The sequence below is a fragment of the Diaphorina citri genome, unplaced genomic scaffold (assembly GCF_000475195.1).
Source record: "Diaphorina citri unplaced genomic scaffold, Diaci psyllid genome assembly version 1.1 scaffold140, whole genome shotgun sequence".
Lineage (NCBI taxonomy): Eukaryota > Metazoa > Arthropoda > Insecta > Hemiptera > Psyllidae > Diaphorina > Diaphorina citri.
The window spans coordinates 89,615-105,914 of NW_007377577.1; the positions used below are offsets into that span (position 1 = coordinate 89,615).

General features: G+C 39.3%; 1 long non-coding RNA gene across 2 annotated transcripts in view; it reads left to right on the forward strand.

Moving 5' to 3' along the window:
- Positions 1-16,300, forward strand: part of LOC108254650 — a 31,711-nt gene that overhangs the window by 9,441 nt on the left and 5,970 nt on the right. Inside the window, exons 1-2 of one of the 2 annotated variants that reach the window (XR_001809932.2) lie at positions 5,850-5,907; positions 6,381-6,540. This is a non-coding gene — a long non-coding RNA (uncharacterized LOC108254650). Of the gene's footprint in view, positions 1-5,849; positions 5,908-6,380; positions 6,541-16,300 lie in introns of those variants that run through there. The other variant, XR_003390284.1, reaches the window with a different exon arrangement.

A 16,300-nucleotide genomic window follows, 5' to 3' on the forward strand; every position in this document is an offset into this window, starting at 1 on the left:
ACTAAAAACTAATCAGGCAAAAGTCCAAGCTCAGATATAATCTATAGCCTTCTTGGTTCAGAACGTGATTTCAATAAGGAAAAAGTGCAACATAAACCTAAACTACAAGAAAAGATGAAGAAGAAGAGAAAGAAGAAGAGGAAAAGAAAGAAGAAGAAGAGGAAAAGAAAGAAGAAGGCGAACTAAAAGAAGAAGACGGGGGAGAAGAGGAGGAAGAGGAAGAAGAGTAGGAGGAGGAAGAGAAAAAGAGAATTTCGATTTACGTAAAACTGACTTTTTTTGATCCTTTGCCGTAGGGCGGACTCCGAAAATTTGGAACATAATTAAAGTCACGCGTCTACGGAGTGCAATGTGAGACCAGCGACCAGCCTCATGCGTTTACAAATATCTACCACGTGACTGTAGGAAGCTATCTCCCATTTTATCTGCTGACTGCTATCTTCTCCAATGACTATTTTCTAGGTAATCCCATTTAAATGTTTTGTCAACACAATAGGTATGTATCTTGTATTGTTGATCCAGGCACTCTCTGGTGACTTATTTTACCATGTGATAGGTATAGGTAGGTAGTAGGTACTAGGTACCTACCATTCTAATACCTATACCCATGTGATAGACCTACGGGAACTATAACGCGTACAAGACAGACGCGCTACCAAGAAAGCTAACTAGGCTGGTATAATCTTTAAAGTTGTGTGACGACAGAAACCTCTAGAAGCCTAGAAGATCAGACTTGCTAGAAGACATCCCAATGCTCAGACTTGGGTCAACAGAAAGGTTAGGTCCACCTACGACTTGCTAGGTTTTTAAGCATCCAAATTAACCCTATCTTGGTCTTGCGTCCTCAAATATGGGTCTAAATTCGGAATATACTCATGATCAGCTCTACTGTTGAATTTGATATCCATTTATTGAACCTTTTTGAGAGGATTGATAGAGGGAACTGTAACAATGGAGGTTTTATGGTCTGGAAATCCAAGACAAAAGGGAGACAGGATAGGAGAAACCCACCGTTCCGAGAACGAACCTAATCTATTTAGGATCAAGTTCACCCCGTGCGAGAATCGAACCCGCGACCTACAAGGCTGGCCGGGTAAAATAATAAAGTGGACATCATTAAGCAGAAAAGAACCATCCATAAGGCAATACCCGTTATGGATGGTTATTTTTTTCTTAATGCTGTCCAATTTTACTAACGTCCAGTGAAGCTCAGTTGTTATGCGGTTTTCACAATCTTTTCTTTTTCTTCTTCGGATGATCAGGAATGGGTTAATGTCAGCTGGGAGTCTCTGCGGGTGGGACTAGGTCATAAGAAACTGCCCACTGGGTAGTAAACCGGTTAATAGCTCATGTTTTAGTAGTTGTACAATATCTTCTGCAGGCAAAGAAAAGTTACGAAGCTGCAAGAAATGATCATGATGAAGAAGAAGTAGAACAAGAAGACGACGAAGAAGAAGAAAAGGAAGCCAAAGAAAAAGAAGAACAAGATCAAGAAGAGGAAGAAGGCTTGCACATAGGAAAAGACAATTACATAGTCCTTAAATAGAAACTAAAAACTAATCAGGCAAAAGTCCAAGCTCAGATATAATCTATAGCCTTCTTGGTTCAGAACGTGATTTCAATAAGGAAAAAGTGCAACATAAACCTAAACTACAAGAAAAGATGAAGAAGAAGAGAAAGAAAAAGAGGAAGAAGAAGAAAAAGAAGATGAAGAAGAAGAGGAAAAGAAAGAAGAAGACGAACTAAAAGAAGAAGACGGGGGAGAAGAGGAGGAAGAGGAAGAAGAGTAGAAGGAGGAAGAGAAAAAGGGAATTTCGATTTACGTAAAACTGACTTTTTTTGATCCTTTGCCGTAGGGCGGACTCCGAAAATTTAGAGCATAATTAAAGTCACGCGCCTACGGCGTGCTATGTGAGACCAGCCTCATGCGTTTACAAATATCTACCACGTGACTGTAGGAAGCTATCTCCCATTTTATCTGCTGACTGCTATCTTCTCCGATGACTATTTTATAGGTAATCCCATTTAAATGTTTTGTCAACACAATATGTATCTTGTGTTGTTGATCCAGGCACTATCTGGGGACTTATTTTACCATGTGATATAGGTAGGTAGTAGGTGCCATTCTAATACCTATTCCCATGTGATAGACCTACAGGATGGTCGAATATTGTGGTTGGAGGAATCGTTTAAATTACTGCTAATATGTATAGTGACCATACGTTCAGAGTGTTTCTAAAGTAAGGGGACCCCTGAATATTTTTTGAACGGCTAAAGATGAGAAGCTGAAATGTAGAGTAGTGTTCAAAAAATATTCAGGGGTCTCCGGACTTTATTAACACTCTGTAGTCTTATACAGGGTTTACCAATCAGATATTCGAATTTGAATTACCTAGTTCACTCAGCAAATGTGGCCTATGTTTACTTTTTCGGGCTTCTTCTGCTCCTCCTTGAAGTTCTTACTCAGTGATTCTTCTTATCCTTCCCTTTTTGAAGATCACACATGGTGGGGGTGGCCACTATTAACCTTACCTTCGGGAGCCGCAATCTCATAAAGCCGTGCCACGCCGCAGGCGAAATTTTTGAAAATTTCGGTCTAGAATCTTCAGAATTTAGTCTCAATGAAATTCTGATCTCCAGAGAAATTTTTCAACAAGTATAAACTATGATTAGAAAGCCGCACAAGATCGTCTCACGAGCAACGTTATGGCCACCTCTGATACCTATATGGTTAAAATTTTCTTAATTTCATCACATCAGACCAAAGTTTGTTCTGCCATACCTTTCGAAACAGATTGAGATTGCTCAGCCTGGTTTTCAAATTCGGCTCTTTGTCTGGGACACCCTGTAATGGAGACCACGTTATCTGTATCGTTCAGTATTCGCCTCAGATAACAAAATTAGCTCATTGATTACTTTCCTTCCTATAGGTCTATAGGATAAGGAAAGTAAAAAGTGAACTTTTCCCCTATAGAGATCATTGACTGATAGAGTATTTATTTGAACTCATCATTAATGTCGTAAAATTGATCACAAATTTAATAGTGCATAATTATCTAATTAATTAATTGAAAAGTTCATTAGTAGCTTTCAAGTTTAATGTTCTATTTCGGAAGCTTTTAACCTTTTAAAGTTCAAATATTTGAGGTTCCACCATTACGTCACGTGGGTGTTGGTTGTTTTAGTTTAGGTGTTGTTTAGGTACTTATTTGCTCAAAAATATTGGGACAAAAAAATTATCGCTCAACCTTTGATTGGGTTTTGAGTTTGCAGCATCTCCACCACTAGTACCTTTTTCTGTAAAGAAATTTCGGAATAAAAGTTTTTCACAGGATATAATCCATTTTGCCACCAGCTACATACCTTAGCTTTTTCGCCAAGTGTTTTTCTTCTTGTTCTGATTTTTTTTTTCTTCTTCTACTTCTTCTTCCCCTTCTACTTTCCCTCCTCCTCCTCCTCTTCCTCCTCCTCCTTCTTCTTTTTCTTCAACCCTGCACATGGCGAAACTTTCAAAATAAAGTTAAAGAGCTTGTAGATGGGGCTTACTGAAATTTCTTTTTCGTGGTTGTAGAGTTCCATTTGGAATAATTTCATTAGCATCAAGTAGTTTTCCACTATTACAAACTTTCGTCTCGGGGGCTACCTATGTAGGTCAATAGGGGCTGAATTTTAAACTAGGATTATCATTTAATCCTGGTCAGGATTAGGTTCTAGGAGAGCTATTCTATGTGGGAAAGTAATGTTGGACAATTAGTTTGACTAACTAAGACAGGAACTGAAAGTAGTTTTAAAAAAAAATTCTTAAAACCTCTCCGCGAACACTCTAAGCCTAACCGCCCCTAAAAGGTAATCCGGTTTTAAAATTCGACCCTTAAATAGATTGACGGGGGGAATGCCCCAGATTGCAGGCATTTAGGACCCCTGAATCTGTCCCTGAGATGCCCCGTAGGGGGAGGGGTGTGGCCTCGTTTAGGAATTGTAGGCTATACGCCAGTGATGCTATACGCCAGTGATGAACTTATCTGCAAACTTGAAGTAAAGGAGGTTGGTCGCTACTTAACCATCCTATTTGAAAACGCTTGTTTATAGGTAAGTGCGACAGTAATTAAATAAATAAATAAATAAATAAAAAAATCACATAATTTCATTAAGAAAAAAAAAAATAGCACATACCTACTATACAAACACAAATTCCTACGTTACATACCAAACACGTGGGTCTCTTCGGAACTAAACACTCCCTAATTAGATAATTAGGTCTTCTGGAAATGTTTTACGGATAAAAATAATGATAACTGATAGAGAATGCCAGAAATTTACCACTCCTACTGGTTAACTTCCACTAGTTCTAATAACTTCCACTGAAAATTAGAATTTAGAATAGTTCTAATCTTCTAACTTCCTTTGAAAAATAGAGTTTAAGAATTCTAAATAATTCAAATTTTTCTAGAACGATGGATGCAATTCTTCAAATTCCTCAGTGAGATCTTTTTTTTTTTCTAGAATTATAGAACGCATCTTTTTTTTTTTTTTTTTTTTTTTAGGTTTCACAGAGGGAACTATAACGCGTACCAGACAGACGCGCTACCAACCAAGCTAACTAGGCTGGTATAATCTTTAAAGTTGTGTGACGACAGAAACCTCTAGAAGCCTAGAAGATCAGACTTATTAGAAGACATCCCAATGCTCAGACTTTGGTCAACAGAAAGGTTAGGTCCCCACCTACGACTTGCTAGGTTTTTAAGCATCCACATTAACCCTATCTTGGTCTTGCGTCCTCAAATATGGGTCTAAATTCGGTAGCGTAGTGGTCAAGACGCTCGCCTGGTAAACAGGAGGGCGTGGGTTCGATCCCAGCCGAGGCATGGAATTTTATTCTCATTTGGTGGATCTTTTGGAACAAATGGCTGCTCGGTAGTCACCTGTTTCAATAGCTCTTGCTGCTTCTGTTGTGTTGCGGTAGTGAGAGCCTTCTGTGCAGGTGCAGGGGCTTCTTTGACTATGACAAGAAAAAAAAATATATTTATCTAAGCTCGTTTGACCTCCTGAGGCTCATTTCTCCTCTTTTAGAAGAAAATACAGGGATTAGTTGAACCATTCGGTCCAATATGGCATATTCCTGACCATTGAAGGACTAGTTTTTAGTTTTCATTGGACCAGTAATCAGTTTCCCAAAAGAAAAATACACCTATAGTTCAGCCATCTATCCAGGCAAGTAACTTGAAACTTGGAAGAAAAAAAAAAGTATAGGTAAGTAACCAACCTTCTAATCCTTGAGTATTAAAAGGACTGTCTGATAAATTCATCATGTTTAGAAGGCTTACCTTTTCCTTCTCTGATATCCTTGACCCTGTGCTGATAGTAAGCATGGTATGGATCTCCAGGACTGAGAAAATTGAACTTGGGATTTCCAATTTCATTTTGACGGATTCTGGATTCAAACTCAGGACCATTTCTGGCAACAAAGTTAGCAGTCTTGTCAACAATATCTGTACAATTAGGAAGTTCAGGAAAGAACTTGGCTGTGACTCTGTAAAACAGTAATAATTAACCAACCTAGGTTGTGCATTTGATTGCCACCCTAAGCTAAAAGTAAACTTAAAATATTTAGCCTCAGTTTTCTCCTATCCTGTCTTCTTTTTACGTGATGATGAGACAGACTTTTGGGATGATAAGAATATGTCCTACATTTTCCATTAGAAATTTTCATTTAGTTTGTCTGTTTGTTCTCCCCTAATTTTCAAGCTGTTGATACAATTTTGATTACATATAGGTGAAGCACCAAGGATTTATGCCTTGGTTCAAATTTAAAATCAACACCTCCTGATTTCCTAATAACTGCTTAACCTGATCTAACGTTTACGAACAAAATTACGTTAGTTTGTTTATTATTTTTGTTAAATAAAGGTGGGAATTTTCTATTAGTAATGTTAATATAATTTTATTACAATATTACCCATCATATAAAATGTTTTTATTAAAAGCTCAGTAATAGGTACCTACCGACTTACAGGACTAGACCTACCTCGGTGTCGATAGTTGGTACATTAACATAACGTACCTTATATATCCGCCTAAATAGGAGGCTTATAATAATACAAAGTAGGTATAATTTAGGTAATATCCATTCATTACATGTGTAGGTAGTTAGGTATTCAATTGACTGGACGTTTAGTAGGTACCTGCTTTTCAACTTTTAATACCTTCTAATAACTGCGAGTGTTAGTTCATAATTTATTAGGTAGGTACCTATCCAATAATAAGAAGGTACCTACCTATCTAACTATCTATGTACCTAGTTAATTATCAATTGAATTGATCACTTTTTAATAGATTTCATAGAAAACTCCAACCTACCTAATTTTCACTTTACTTTTCAGTCGTTTTTACTAAAATACGAACTTTCTCTGTGAAAATCAAAAGCCCTTCTACCCTTTGGCAAATTGCCATTGAAGGTTTAAATTTTCTACTGATCGTGCATTATTTACCTGGCGATTTTCGCAATTCATAATATCTAGGAATTTACGGTACCTATCACAGGTAAGTGTTATATTACTTTCTATTTTTCACATGCTAATCTTCTGGATTAATCCGGATATTTCTACACAACTTATCAACCTAATCGTAATCAGTCCCCTTTTTCCCGACCCGGGGAAGTACCTATATCCTATATATACCTACCAGCCTACCTACGTTAAGGTCCGTCCACACTATAAAGTCGGCCAAAGTCGATCGACTCCGATCGAAACCCTTATAAATTTTGGAACCCATAGATCAGGGCCGTGTCCAGGATTTTGTCGAGGGGATGGGGGGCGAGAGTCTAGCCCTCACCCACTATATATGGCCCTGGACACTGTAGGTGTAAATTGTAGAGGTACTTAATAATAATAATAATAATAATAATAATAATAATAAATAAATGTTTTTAAAAAACACTTAGAACCCCGGAGTTTTTGCCTTATCCCCCGGAAAAAACATTTTGAGAGCAAAAATGCGAGGCAAACCTACAATTTTTTGAGTGAGTGATACGGTCAAACTTTCTTGACTTGGCGGGGCGGAGCGCTACCGCTCTCCTTAAACTACCACGAAACCACTTTCGCATTACTTAAAGGCACAGTCTTTTTCATCTATGCTTAGGTATATCGCTTATTGAAGGACGGTAAGTTGGGTCAGAAAATTTCCTTCCCGGTCGGGATTCGAACTCAGCATCTCCGGGTTGAGATACCACTCGTCCATAGAGGTGGATTCAGGGACTTGGCGGTGGCACACTGCCCAAATCTGTCTCGCTGTCAATGTAAGATTTGGCCTATCCAGTAATATCTCAAACTGTGTATAATTGTCAGTGTGTATAGGTAGTTGTGTGGGCGACATAGCTTGTGACTTGTGACTTGTGACATTGAAAGAGGAACCATCATTAATCAGGCGAAATTGTAGGTAAATAATAATAAAGAAAAAAAAAGTCGGACCCTCCTAAAATGTTTGTTAAATTACCTACCCTTTTATTTTTGTTATATATCGCTATTTATTTATTTTTACACGATTTTTTTACAGTGAGTTTTCTGTTTGAAGTGTTTTTTCGGGGGTTAACGTCACCTTATAATTGCTGCACTACCTGATACCTGCTAAGGTTTTTAATTAGTGAGTTCTTTGTTTGTTTGTTTGTTTATTTGGGTCTAATCTTGAAATTAGAGGTAGTAACACACTAACCCGTCAAGGTTTCCCATAATATTGTAAGTAATTTCGTTCAGGACAGCCACACTACTATCACGTCACGTCACGTCACGTGACAGTAGTGTGTTTCTACCTTAACATTTCAGTGTCAGCTCCCATGGCGTAGTGGTCACTGCGCTCGCCTTGCACGCGGGAGGCCCGGGTTCGATTCCCGGCGGGGTCAAGAAATTTGTATCATTTTCATTCGTGCTTGAAGGGGCAAAAAGTTGTACGAAATTTTCCCTTTGTTCGTTTTTCGTCTTTCCCCTCCCATCCCGTCCTCTTCTCTTATCTTTCCTTCTCCTCATCACTTATCTATTCTATTCTGTTTTCTGTCCCTCTTCTCTTCATCTTCTTTTATTTTTTCTCTCCCTTATTCCATCTTCCCTTCCTCTCCACTCTTTCTTTCTAATCTAGTCTTCCCCCACTCCTCATTTTCTCCCTTTTCTCTCCTGTTTTGTCCCTTTTCTTCTTCTCTTCCTCCCTCTATTTCCTCTTCCCCTTCTTAAGTCATTCTCTCTCTCTCTCTCTCTCTCTCTCTCTCTCTCTCTCTCCCTCTTCATTGTAGCCCTGAGGTGTTGATTCTAGAATGGCATGTGCAAGTCGTAATGCATAACATAAAATATGCAAATCTGTAATGCATATATTAGTACGCTGAGAAATCTGAATCTGTATTACTTAACTGAATCTGTAACATAAAATATGCAATCGGTAATGCATATTAATACGCTGAGAAATCTGAGAATACATTGTGTGAAGTAGGTACTTATTGGGACTGTATACACAGTGGGAAATACTCGTATGCCTGCTTATCGCGATAGTGTATGTATATAGAATAGACTCTGTACTAGACGTAGACTGTACACAAATGGGAATTTATAATTATGTGAAAATTATTCAAAATCAATAAACACATCAAAACTGGGCGAACATCATAAAAAGTAGTGACAAAAGAAATAAAGTACTAATAATAGGTATAGTGTCTACCTATCCCTAAGGTACCTACTATGAGTTGCGAGGCCCACTCAGCCTCGTGAGGATAATGAGTAGCTATGACATATAAATGCGCGTAGCGACCGGTGCAGGAATGGAAGGTAAACATTGGATGTTAGGATTATTGAGATATTGGGAAAAAGCCTACAATACTGCAGTGAGCACCAAAGAGTTGTGATATATAATAACATTAATAACGATAAAATATGGCATAAGTAAAGGTCAAAGCGGCCAGCATAGTTAGCTTGGTAGCTCGTCTGCCTCTGCCTTGTAAGCACTAGGTCGCGGGTTCGATTCCCGCCCGGGGCGGATTTTATCCTGATTCGTTCTCGGAACAGCTGGCTTTCTCCTATCCTGTCTTTCTTCTTATAGCAATAGAGCTATAACTGTTATAGTGCTATAGGGGTTAGAATGTGCTATGTGGTTAGGTGGTAGAGAACGCCTCCGGTGCGGCGGTAACCTCTCGCCTATTGGTTACCTTGCATTCAAAAGTTAAACTGACTTCTGATTGGATAGATTTTAATTCAAACTTCAATCAACCAATCCTATCCTAACCAAACCAATCCTAACCAATCCAATCAACCAACCGACTGGCACCGGTCGCTAATATGCGCATTTATATGTCATAGCTACTCATTTTCCTCACGAGGCTGAGTGGGCCCCGCAACAGCCAGTCACGGAATCAATTATTTGCATGATACAATTTCTTGGCCCCGCCGGGAATCGAACCCGGGTCTCCCGCGTGCAAGGCGAGTGCAGTGACCACTACGCCATGGGAGCTGACGCCATTCCCCCGGGAATCGAACCCGGGTCTCCCGCGTGCAAGGCGAGCGCAGTGACCACTACGCCATGGGAGCTGAAGATTGGATTTCCTCACGAGGCTGAGTGGGCCCCGCAACAGCCAGTCACGGGATCAATCATTTGCATGATACAAATTTCTTGACCCTGCCGGGATTCGAACCCGGGTCTCCCGCGTGCAAGGCGAGCGCAGTGACCACTACGCCATGGGAGCTGACTGAAACGAGATCGAGGCCCCGCAACAGCCAGTCACGGAATCAATCATTTGGATGATACAAATTTCTTGACCCCGCCGGGAATCGAACCCGGGTCCGCTGAGTGGGCCCCACAACAGCCAGTCACGGGATCAATCATTTGCATGATACAAATTTCTTGACCCCGCCGGGAATCGAACCCGGGTCTCCCGCGCGTGCAACGCGAGTGCAGGTGACCCCTAACCAGGGAGCTGACCCATCGTCATAATCTGCAGAAGACTACTTAAGCTGGCATTGCTGCAAATGCCTTGATATCCTCTATTGGGGCAATTGCGCTCTACCTTCCATGACTTGTCTGGCAAAATATTTTTTATAATTTGTTTCCATTTGAAACGCAAAACATTTTTTATCATATTTGGGTTTATTCATAAAATGTGATTAAATTTTACAAAGTAGAATCCCAACCCAGGGCTGTATTCAGGGGGAGATCCCCTTGTTGAAATCGTAGACACTGGCCTGCCCCGACCCCTATCCGTAAACCCCCACTAATTTCCCCTTTAATAAAATCAATCAATTATTTCATTATTGATAAATTAAATGACGAGAACATTCTATATTACGTATTTAGAGGGAGGTCCCCTTGTTGAAATCGTAGATACTGGCCTGCCCCGATCCCTCTCCGTAAACCCCCACTAATTTCCCCTTTAATAAAATCAATCAATTATTTCATTATTGATAAATTAAATGACGAGAACATTCTATATGATGTGTACGAGTATGTTCCCCAAATGAAAGAAAGGAGAAACACCAGTTCCGTCCGAGAACCCAAAATCATTCGGATATTTCTTTCTTTTTTTTTTCTTTTTCTTTTTTTCGTAGTGGATCAAAAATAATTCCATACAGCCACTTTATTTGTTTGTTTTTTTTTTTTTTTTTTTTTTTTTTTTTTTAAAAATAAAAACCAAACCCTTCATAATCTCCATTCAGCTAAATACTGACAGCACTGCGAATTTAGCTGAATGGAGCATTGCGAATTGGGATATTCTGAAAAGTGCGAGGTTGGTAAATTGTCTGGGATGTCACGTGCTGATGGCTATTTCAAGGTGCACTCTGCCTCGTGAAGACAACTGAGAAGCTGATTTAATTTCCACCTACACTGAGAAAAAATAAAAATAACCCACGAGAGCCGAGGCCAAACTGGACCAAACCCTTTTCTCTTTTTCGCTGATATCTCAGTCGCTCCATTTCTGAGTGCATCGGGGATCTATCTATGAGTTAGAAAACGAAATTTCCTACTATTTCCTACTATTTTTTTTTTTTTATTTGACCTATTTACTCAGTACCGGTCCGGAGTTAGAAGCGGTTGAATTTCAGCAAGATACAAAAAAAAAAAAGTTCGGCTCTTATGGGATGAGTTGAGAAAAAGAGTGACTTGGTTCTGGAAATCTAAGGACAGCCGTTCACGTCTGACAAACCTAGGTCTCAGACCTACTATTTATAGCTGAGAAAAAGAGTGACTGGGTTCCGAAAATCTAATGCCAGCCACTGAGGCTCAGACCGTCTTCTGACAGATCTTATGTCTCAGACCTACTACATATTTATAGCCACTTTTTTCCCCCGATTCTCATAATTATCTCGACCACACAAAAGAAGAATAAAACTGATAACATGGCGTAGACACAAGAAATGTCCATAAATTGTTCTGGTCAGCCTTGAGGCGTTAAGTGTACATGACAATCTTACCAAGGAAGCCCTTAAAAATCCATAAATCATGTTAGTGCTGTGAATTATGCCATTACTGTTAATTAATAATGCTACTGCTCATTTTATGCTACTACAGGCGAACCTGAATATGCAAGAATCCAAGGGACGGGCAATATTTTCTTGTTTATAGAGGTTTCCAGCTTCCTGCTTAGAAATTTTCCATTCCTGTTCTCGGAACGGCTGGCTTTCTCCCTATTGCTTAATCCAACAGTTTAACTTAAACCAAATTTAAACCAAGACTGTGGTCCCGGCCTCCCATAACTCTGGTCTTTTTCTCCTTCTTCATAAATTCCCTCCTCAGACTAAGGGAGCCAGCAACTTCATCAATCTTTCCCAGCACATTCCTTCCTGACTTTCTCTTGTCCTTCTCTCTTCGCTTTCCTTCCGAAAAAAAATGCCCTAAGACCTAATTTACTTGCTTATCGCGTTACGGTTCCTTCTATCAAACTAAAAAAAAAAAAAATAGTTCTACTGACGGAGACGATTTAGGGACCCTGTATTAATTCTCATAGCATTGAGTTAAATAGACCCATGAGGGACCCTTAGCCCTGAGGTGTTGATTCTAGAATGGCATGTGCAAGTCGTAATGCATAACATAAAATATGCAATCTATAATGCATATTAATACACTGGAAATGCAGAATACATGAACATAAAATATGCAATCTGTAATGCATATTAATACACTGGGAATGCAGAACACATTAACATAAAATATGCAAATCTGTAATGCATAAATTAGTACGCTGAGAAATCTGAATCTGTATTACTTAACATAAAATATGCAATCTGTAATGCATATTAATACGCTGAGAAATCTGAGAATACATTGTGTGAAGTACCTAGGTACTTATTGGGACTGTTTACAGTGGGAAATACTCGTATGCCTGCTTATCACGATAGTGTATTGTACAGAATAGACTCTGTACTAGACGTAGACTGTACAGAAGTGGGAATTTATAATTATGTGAAAATTATGCAGAATCAATAAACACATCAAAACTGGGCGAACATCATAAAAAGTAGTGACAAAAGAAATAAAGTATACTAATAATAGGTATAATGTCTACCTATCCCTAAGGTACCTACTATGAGTTGCGAGGCCCACTCAGCCTCGTGAGGATAATGAGTAGCTATGACATATAAATGCGCCATTTTCAAACCCCTCTTTACCAATTTTCGAGTCTCGTGGCTATTTCCCGTGAACTAATTGCCTAAAATGATTTATCTACCGTGTATCTAGATGGGTCTACTCAGAGGGTCACCCATCCGGTTGTCGTCCCAACATACCATTTTCAAACCCCTCTTTACCATTTTCGAGTCTCGCGGCTATTTCCCGTGAACTAATTGCCTAAAATGATTTATCTACCGTGTATCTAGATGGGTCTACTCAGAGGGTCACCCATCCGGTTGTCTGCCACGGTCATTGTGCTCTTCACTCATGTGACATCAGTGAACCTATCAATGATTCCAGAACATTCTCCATAGCAGACCGTCACTACTCGACGTTAAAGTGGCGTATCCTGACGTTGTGTCCACTAAGTCCACACAAATCGACCGGCCATCGATCGATGGCCGTCGACTAAGTGTGGTGGACACACCCTGAGGTTTTCAAAACAGGAGCTATGAAAATGAAAACGGATAAAGAAGAGCTCTGCATTATGTATAAACCCATAAGTGGGAGCAACGAATTGTGAATTTATGTTTAAACCCATAAAGAGGAGCCATAGAGAGTTACCTGATCTGCTGGTGGTCTTTAAATCATAATCAGTTACCCATTATTTTGCAGTAATTGGCCTGGAACACCCACGGAGTGCAAAATTTTGTTGCCCATAGCGACCGGTGCAGGAATGGTAGGTAAACATTGGATGTTAGGATTATTGAGATATTGGGAAAAATCCTACAATACTGCAGTGAGCACCAAAGAGTTGTGATATAATGACGATAAAATATGGCATAAGTAAAGGTCAAAGCGGCCAGCATAGTTAGCTTAGTAGCTCGTCTGCCTCTGCCTTGTAAGCACTAGGTCGCGGGTTCGATTCCCGCCCGGGGCGGATTTTATCCTGATTCGTTCTCGGAACAGCTGGCTTTCTCCTATCCTGTCTTTCTTCCTATAGCAATAGAGCTATAACTGTTATATAGTGCTATAGGGGTTAGAATGTGCTATGTGGTTAGGTGGTAGAGAACGCCTCCCGCGTGGCGGTAACCTCTCGCCTATTGGTTACCTTGCATTCAAAAGTTAAACTGATTTCTGATTGGATAGATTTTAATTCAAACTTCAATCAACCAATCCTATCCTAACCAAACCAATCCTAACCAATCCAATCAACCAACCGATTTCAAATCAACCAATTGCTTAATCCAACAGTTTAACTTAAACCAAATTTAAACCAAGACTGTGGTCCCGGCCACCCATAAGTTCTCTGGTCTTTTTCTCCTTCTTCATAAATTCCCTCCTCAGACTAAGGGAGCCAGCAACTTCATCAATCTTTCCCAGCACATTCCTTCCTCCCCCTCCCCTCTTCCCTCTCACCAAAAAATCCCTTCCTTTTTCTCCCGTTTTCTCCCCTCCTAAGTACGTGACCTTCTTTTTCCCCTCTTTGACCTTTGTTCCCCTAAACTTTATTGTATTCTCTTCCTCTCCTCTTTTCATTCGTGCTTGAAGGGACAAAAAGTCGTACGAAATTTTCTCTTTGTTCGTTTTTCGTCTTTCCCCTCCCATCCCGTCCTCTTCTCTTATCTTTCCTTCTCCTCATCACTTATCTATTCTATTCTGTTTTCTCTCCCTCTTCTCTTCATCTTCTTTTATTTTTTCTCTCCCTTTTTCCACCTTCTTTCCATCTTCCCTTCCTCTCCACTCTTTCTTTCTAATCTGGTCTTTCCCCACTCCTCATTTTCTCCCTTTTCTCTCCTGTTTTTCTCTTCCTCCCTCCATTTCCTCTTCCCCTTCTTAAGTAATTCTCTCTCTCTCTCTCTTTCTCTCTCTCTCTCTCTCGCTCTCTCTCTCTCTCTCTCCCTCTCTCCTTTTCAATTTTCATCTCTTGGGATAAATGCTTTGACGCCCCATCATTGACGATAACACTAACAGGGAATGCTTTTTTAATCATATATTTCTGGCGCCCATTTAGCCCGAAACACTAATATGTTTTCGTCGACGCTCTTTCCTCTTCAGAGACGTAACTCCAAATGTCCCCTTATATTTCCCTATGAAAATAGATAGTGAACTTTTCCCCTATAGAGATCATTGACTGATAGAGTATTTATTTGAACTCATCATTAATATCGTAAAATTGATCACAAATTTAATAGTGCATGATTATCTAATTAATTAATTGAAAAGTTCAGTAATAGCTTTCAAGTTTAATGTTCTATTTCGGAAGCTTTTAACCTTTTAAAGTTCAAATATTTGAGGTTCCACCATTACGTCAGAGTCACGCTCCGTGTGGGCGATTTGTACTCAAATTTTAGTCGTTTAGCCTGAACTTTACGCAGATATCGCGTACACATCAAAAGACTCGGTTGAAAGATCAAGTTGGGAGACGTATTGTGTGTGAACTTGTGAACCGGGCTTCATAGAGTCACGTGGGTGTTGGTTGTTTTAGTTTAGGTGTTTAGGCACTTATTTGCTCGAAAATATTGGGACAAAAAAAATTAACGCTCAACCTTTGATTGGGTTTTTGAGTTTGCAGCATCTCCACCACTAGTACCTTTTCCTGTAAAGAAATTTCGGAATAAAAGTTTTTCACAGGATATATCCATTTTGCCACCAGCTACATACCTAGCTTTTTCGCCAAGTGTTTTTCTTCTTCTTCTGTTTTTTTTTTTTTCTTCTTCTTCTTCTTCTTCTTCTTCTTCTACTTCTTCTTCCCCTTCTACTTCTCCTCCTCCTCCTCTTCCTCCTCCTCCTTCTTCTTTTTCTTCAACCCTGCACATGGCGAAACTTTCGAAACAAAGTTAAAGAGCTTGTAGATGGGACTTACTGAAATTTCTTTTTCGTGGTTTTAAAGTTCCATTTGGAATAATTTCATTAGCATCAAGTAGTTTTCCACTATTACAAACTTTCGTCTGGGGGGCTACCTATGTAGGTCAATAGATTGAATAGATTGACGGGGAATGTCCCAGAGAACAGGCATTTAGGGCCCCTGAATCTATCCCTGAGATGCCCCGTAGGGGCAGGGGTGTGACCTCGTGTAGGAATTGTAGGATATACGCCAGTGATGAACTTATCTGCAAACTTGAAGTAAAGGAGGTTGGTCGCTACTTAACCATCCTATTTGAAAACGCTTGTTTATAGGTAAGTGCGAGAGTAAAAAAAATATATAAATTAAAAAAAAAAAAAATCACATAATTTCATTAAGAAAAAAAAATAGCACATACCTAGGTACTATACAAACTCAAATTCCTATATTACATACCAAACACGTGGGTCTCTTCGGAACCAAACACTCCCTAATTAGATAATTAGGTCTTCTGGAAATGTTTTACGGATAAAATGATAACTGATAGAGAATGCCAAAAATTTACCACTCCTACTGCTTAACTTCCACTAGATCTAATAACTTCCACTGAAAATTAGAATTTAGAATAGTTCTTGTTCTAATCTTCTAACTTCCTTTGAAAAATAGAGTTTAGGAATTCCTCGATCGATATCTAAATTCTAAATAATTCAAATTTTTCTAGAACGATGGATGCGATTCTTCAAATTCCTCAGTGAGATCTTTTTTTTCTAGAATTATAGAACGCATATCCATTTTTTTTTTTTTTTTTTTTTTTTTTTTTTTTTTAGATTCGGAGAGGTCCAGATGATTTGAATGAGAAGAGAATTATTCTGACGACACAGG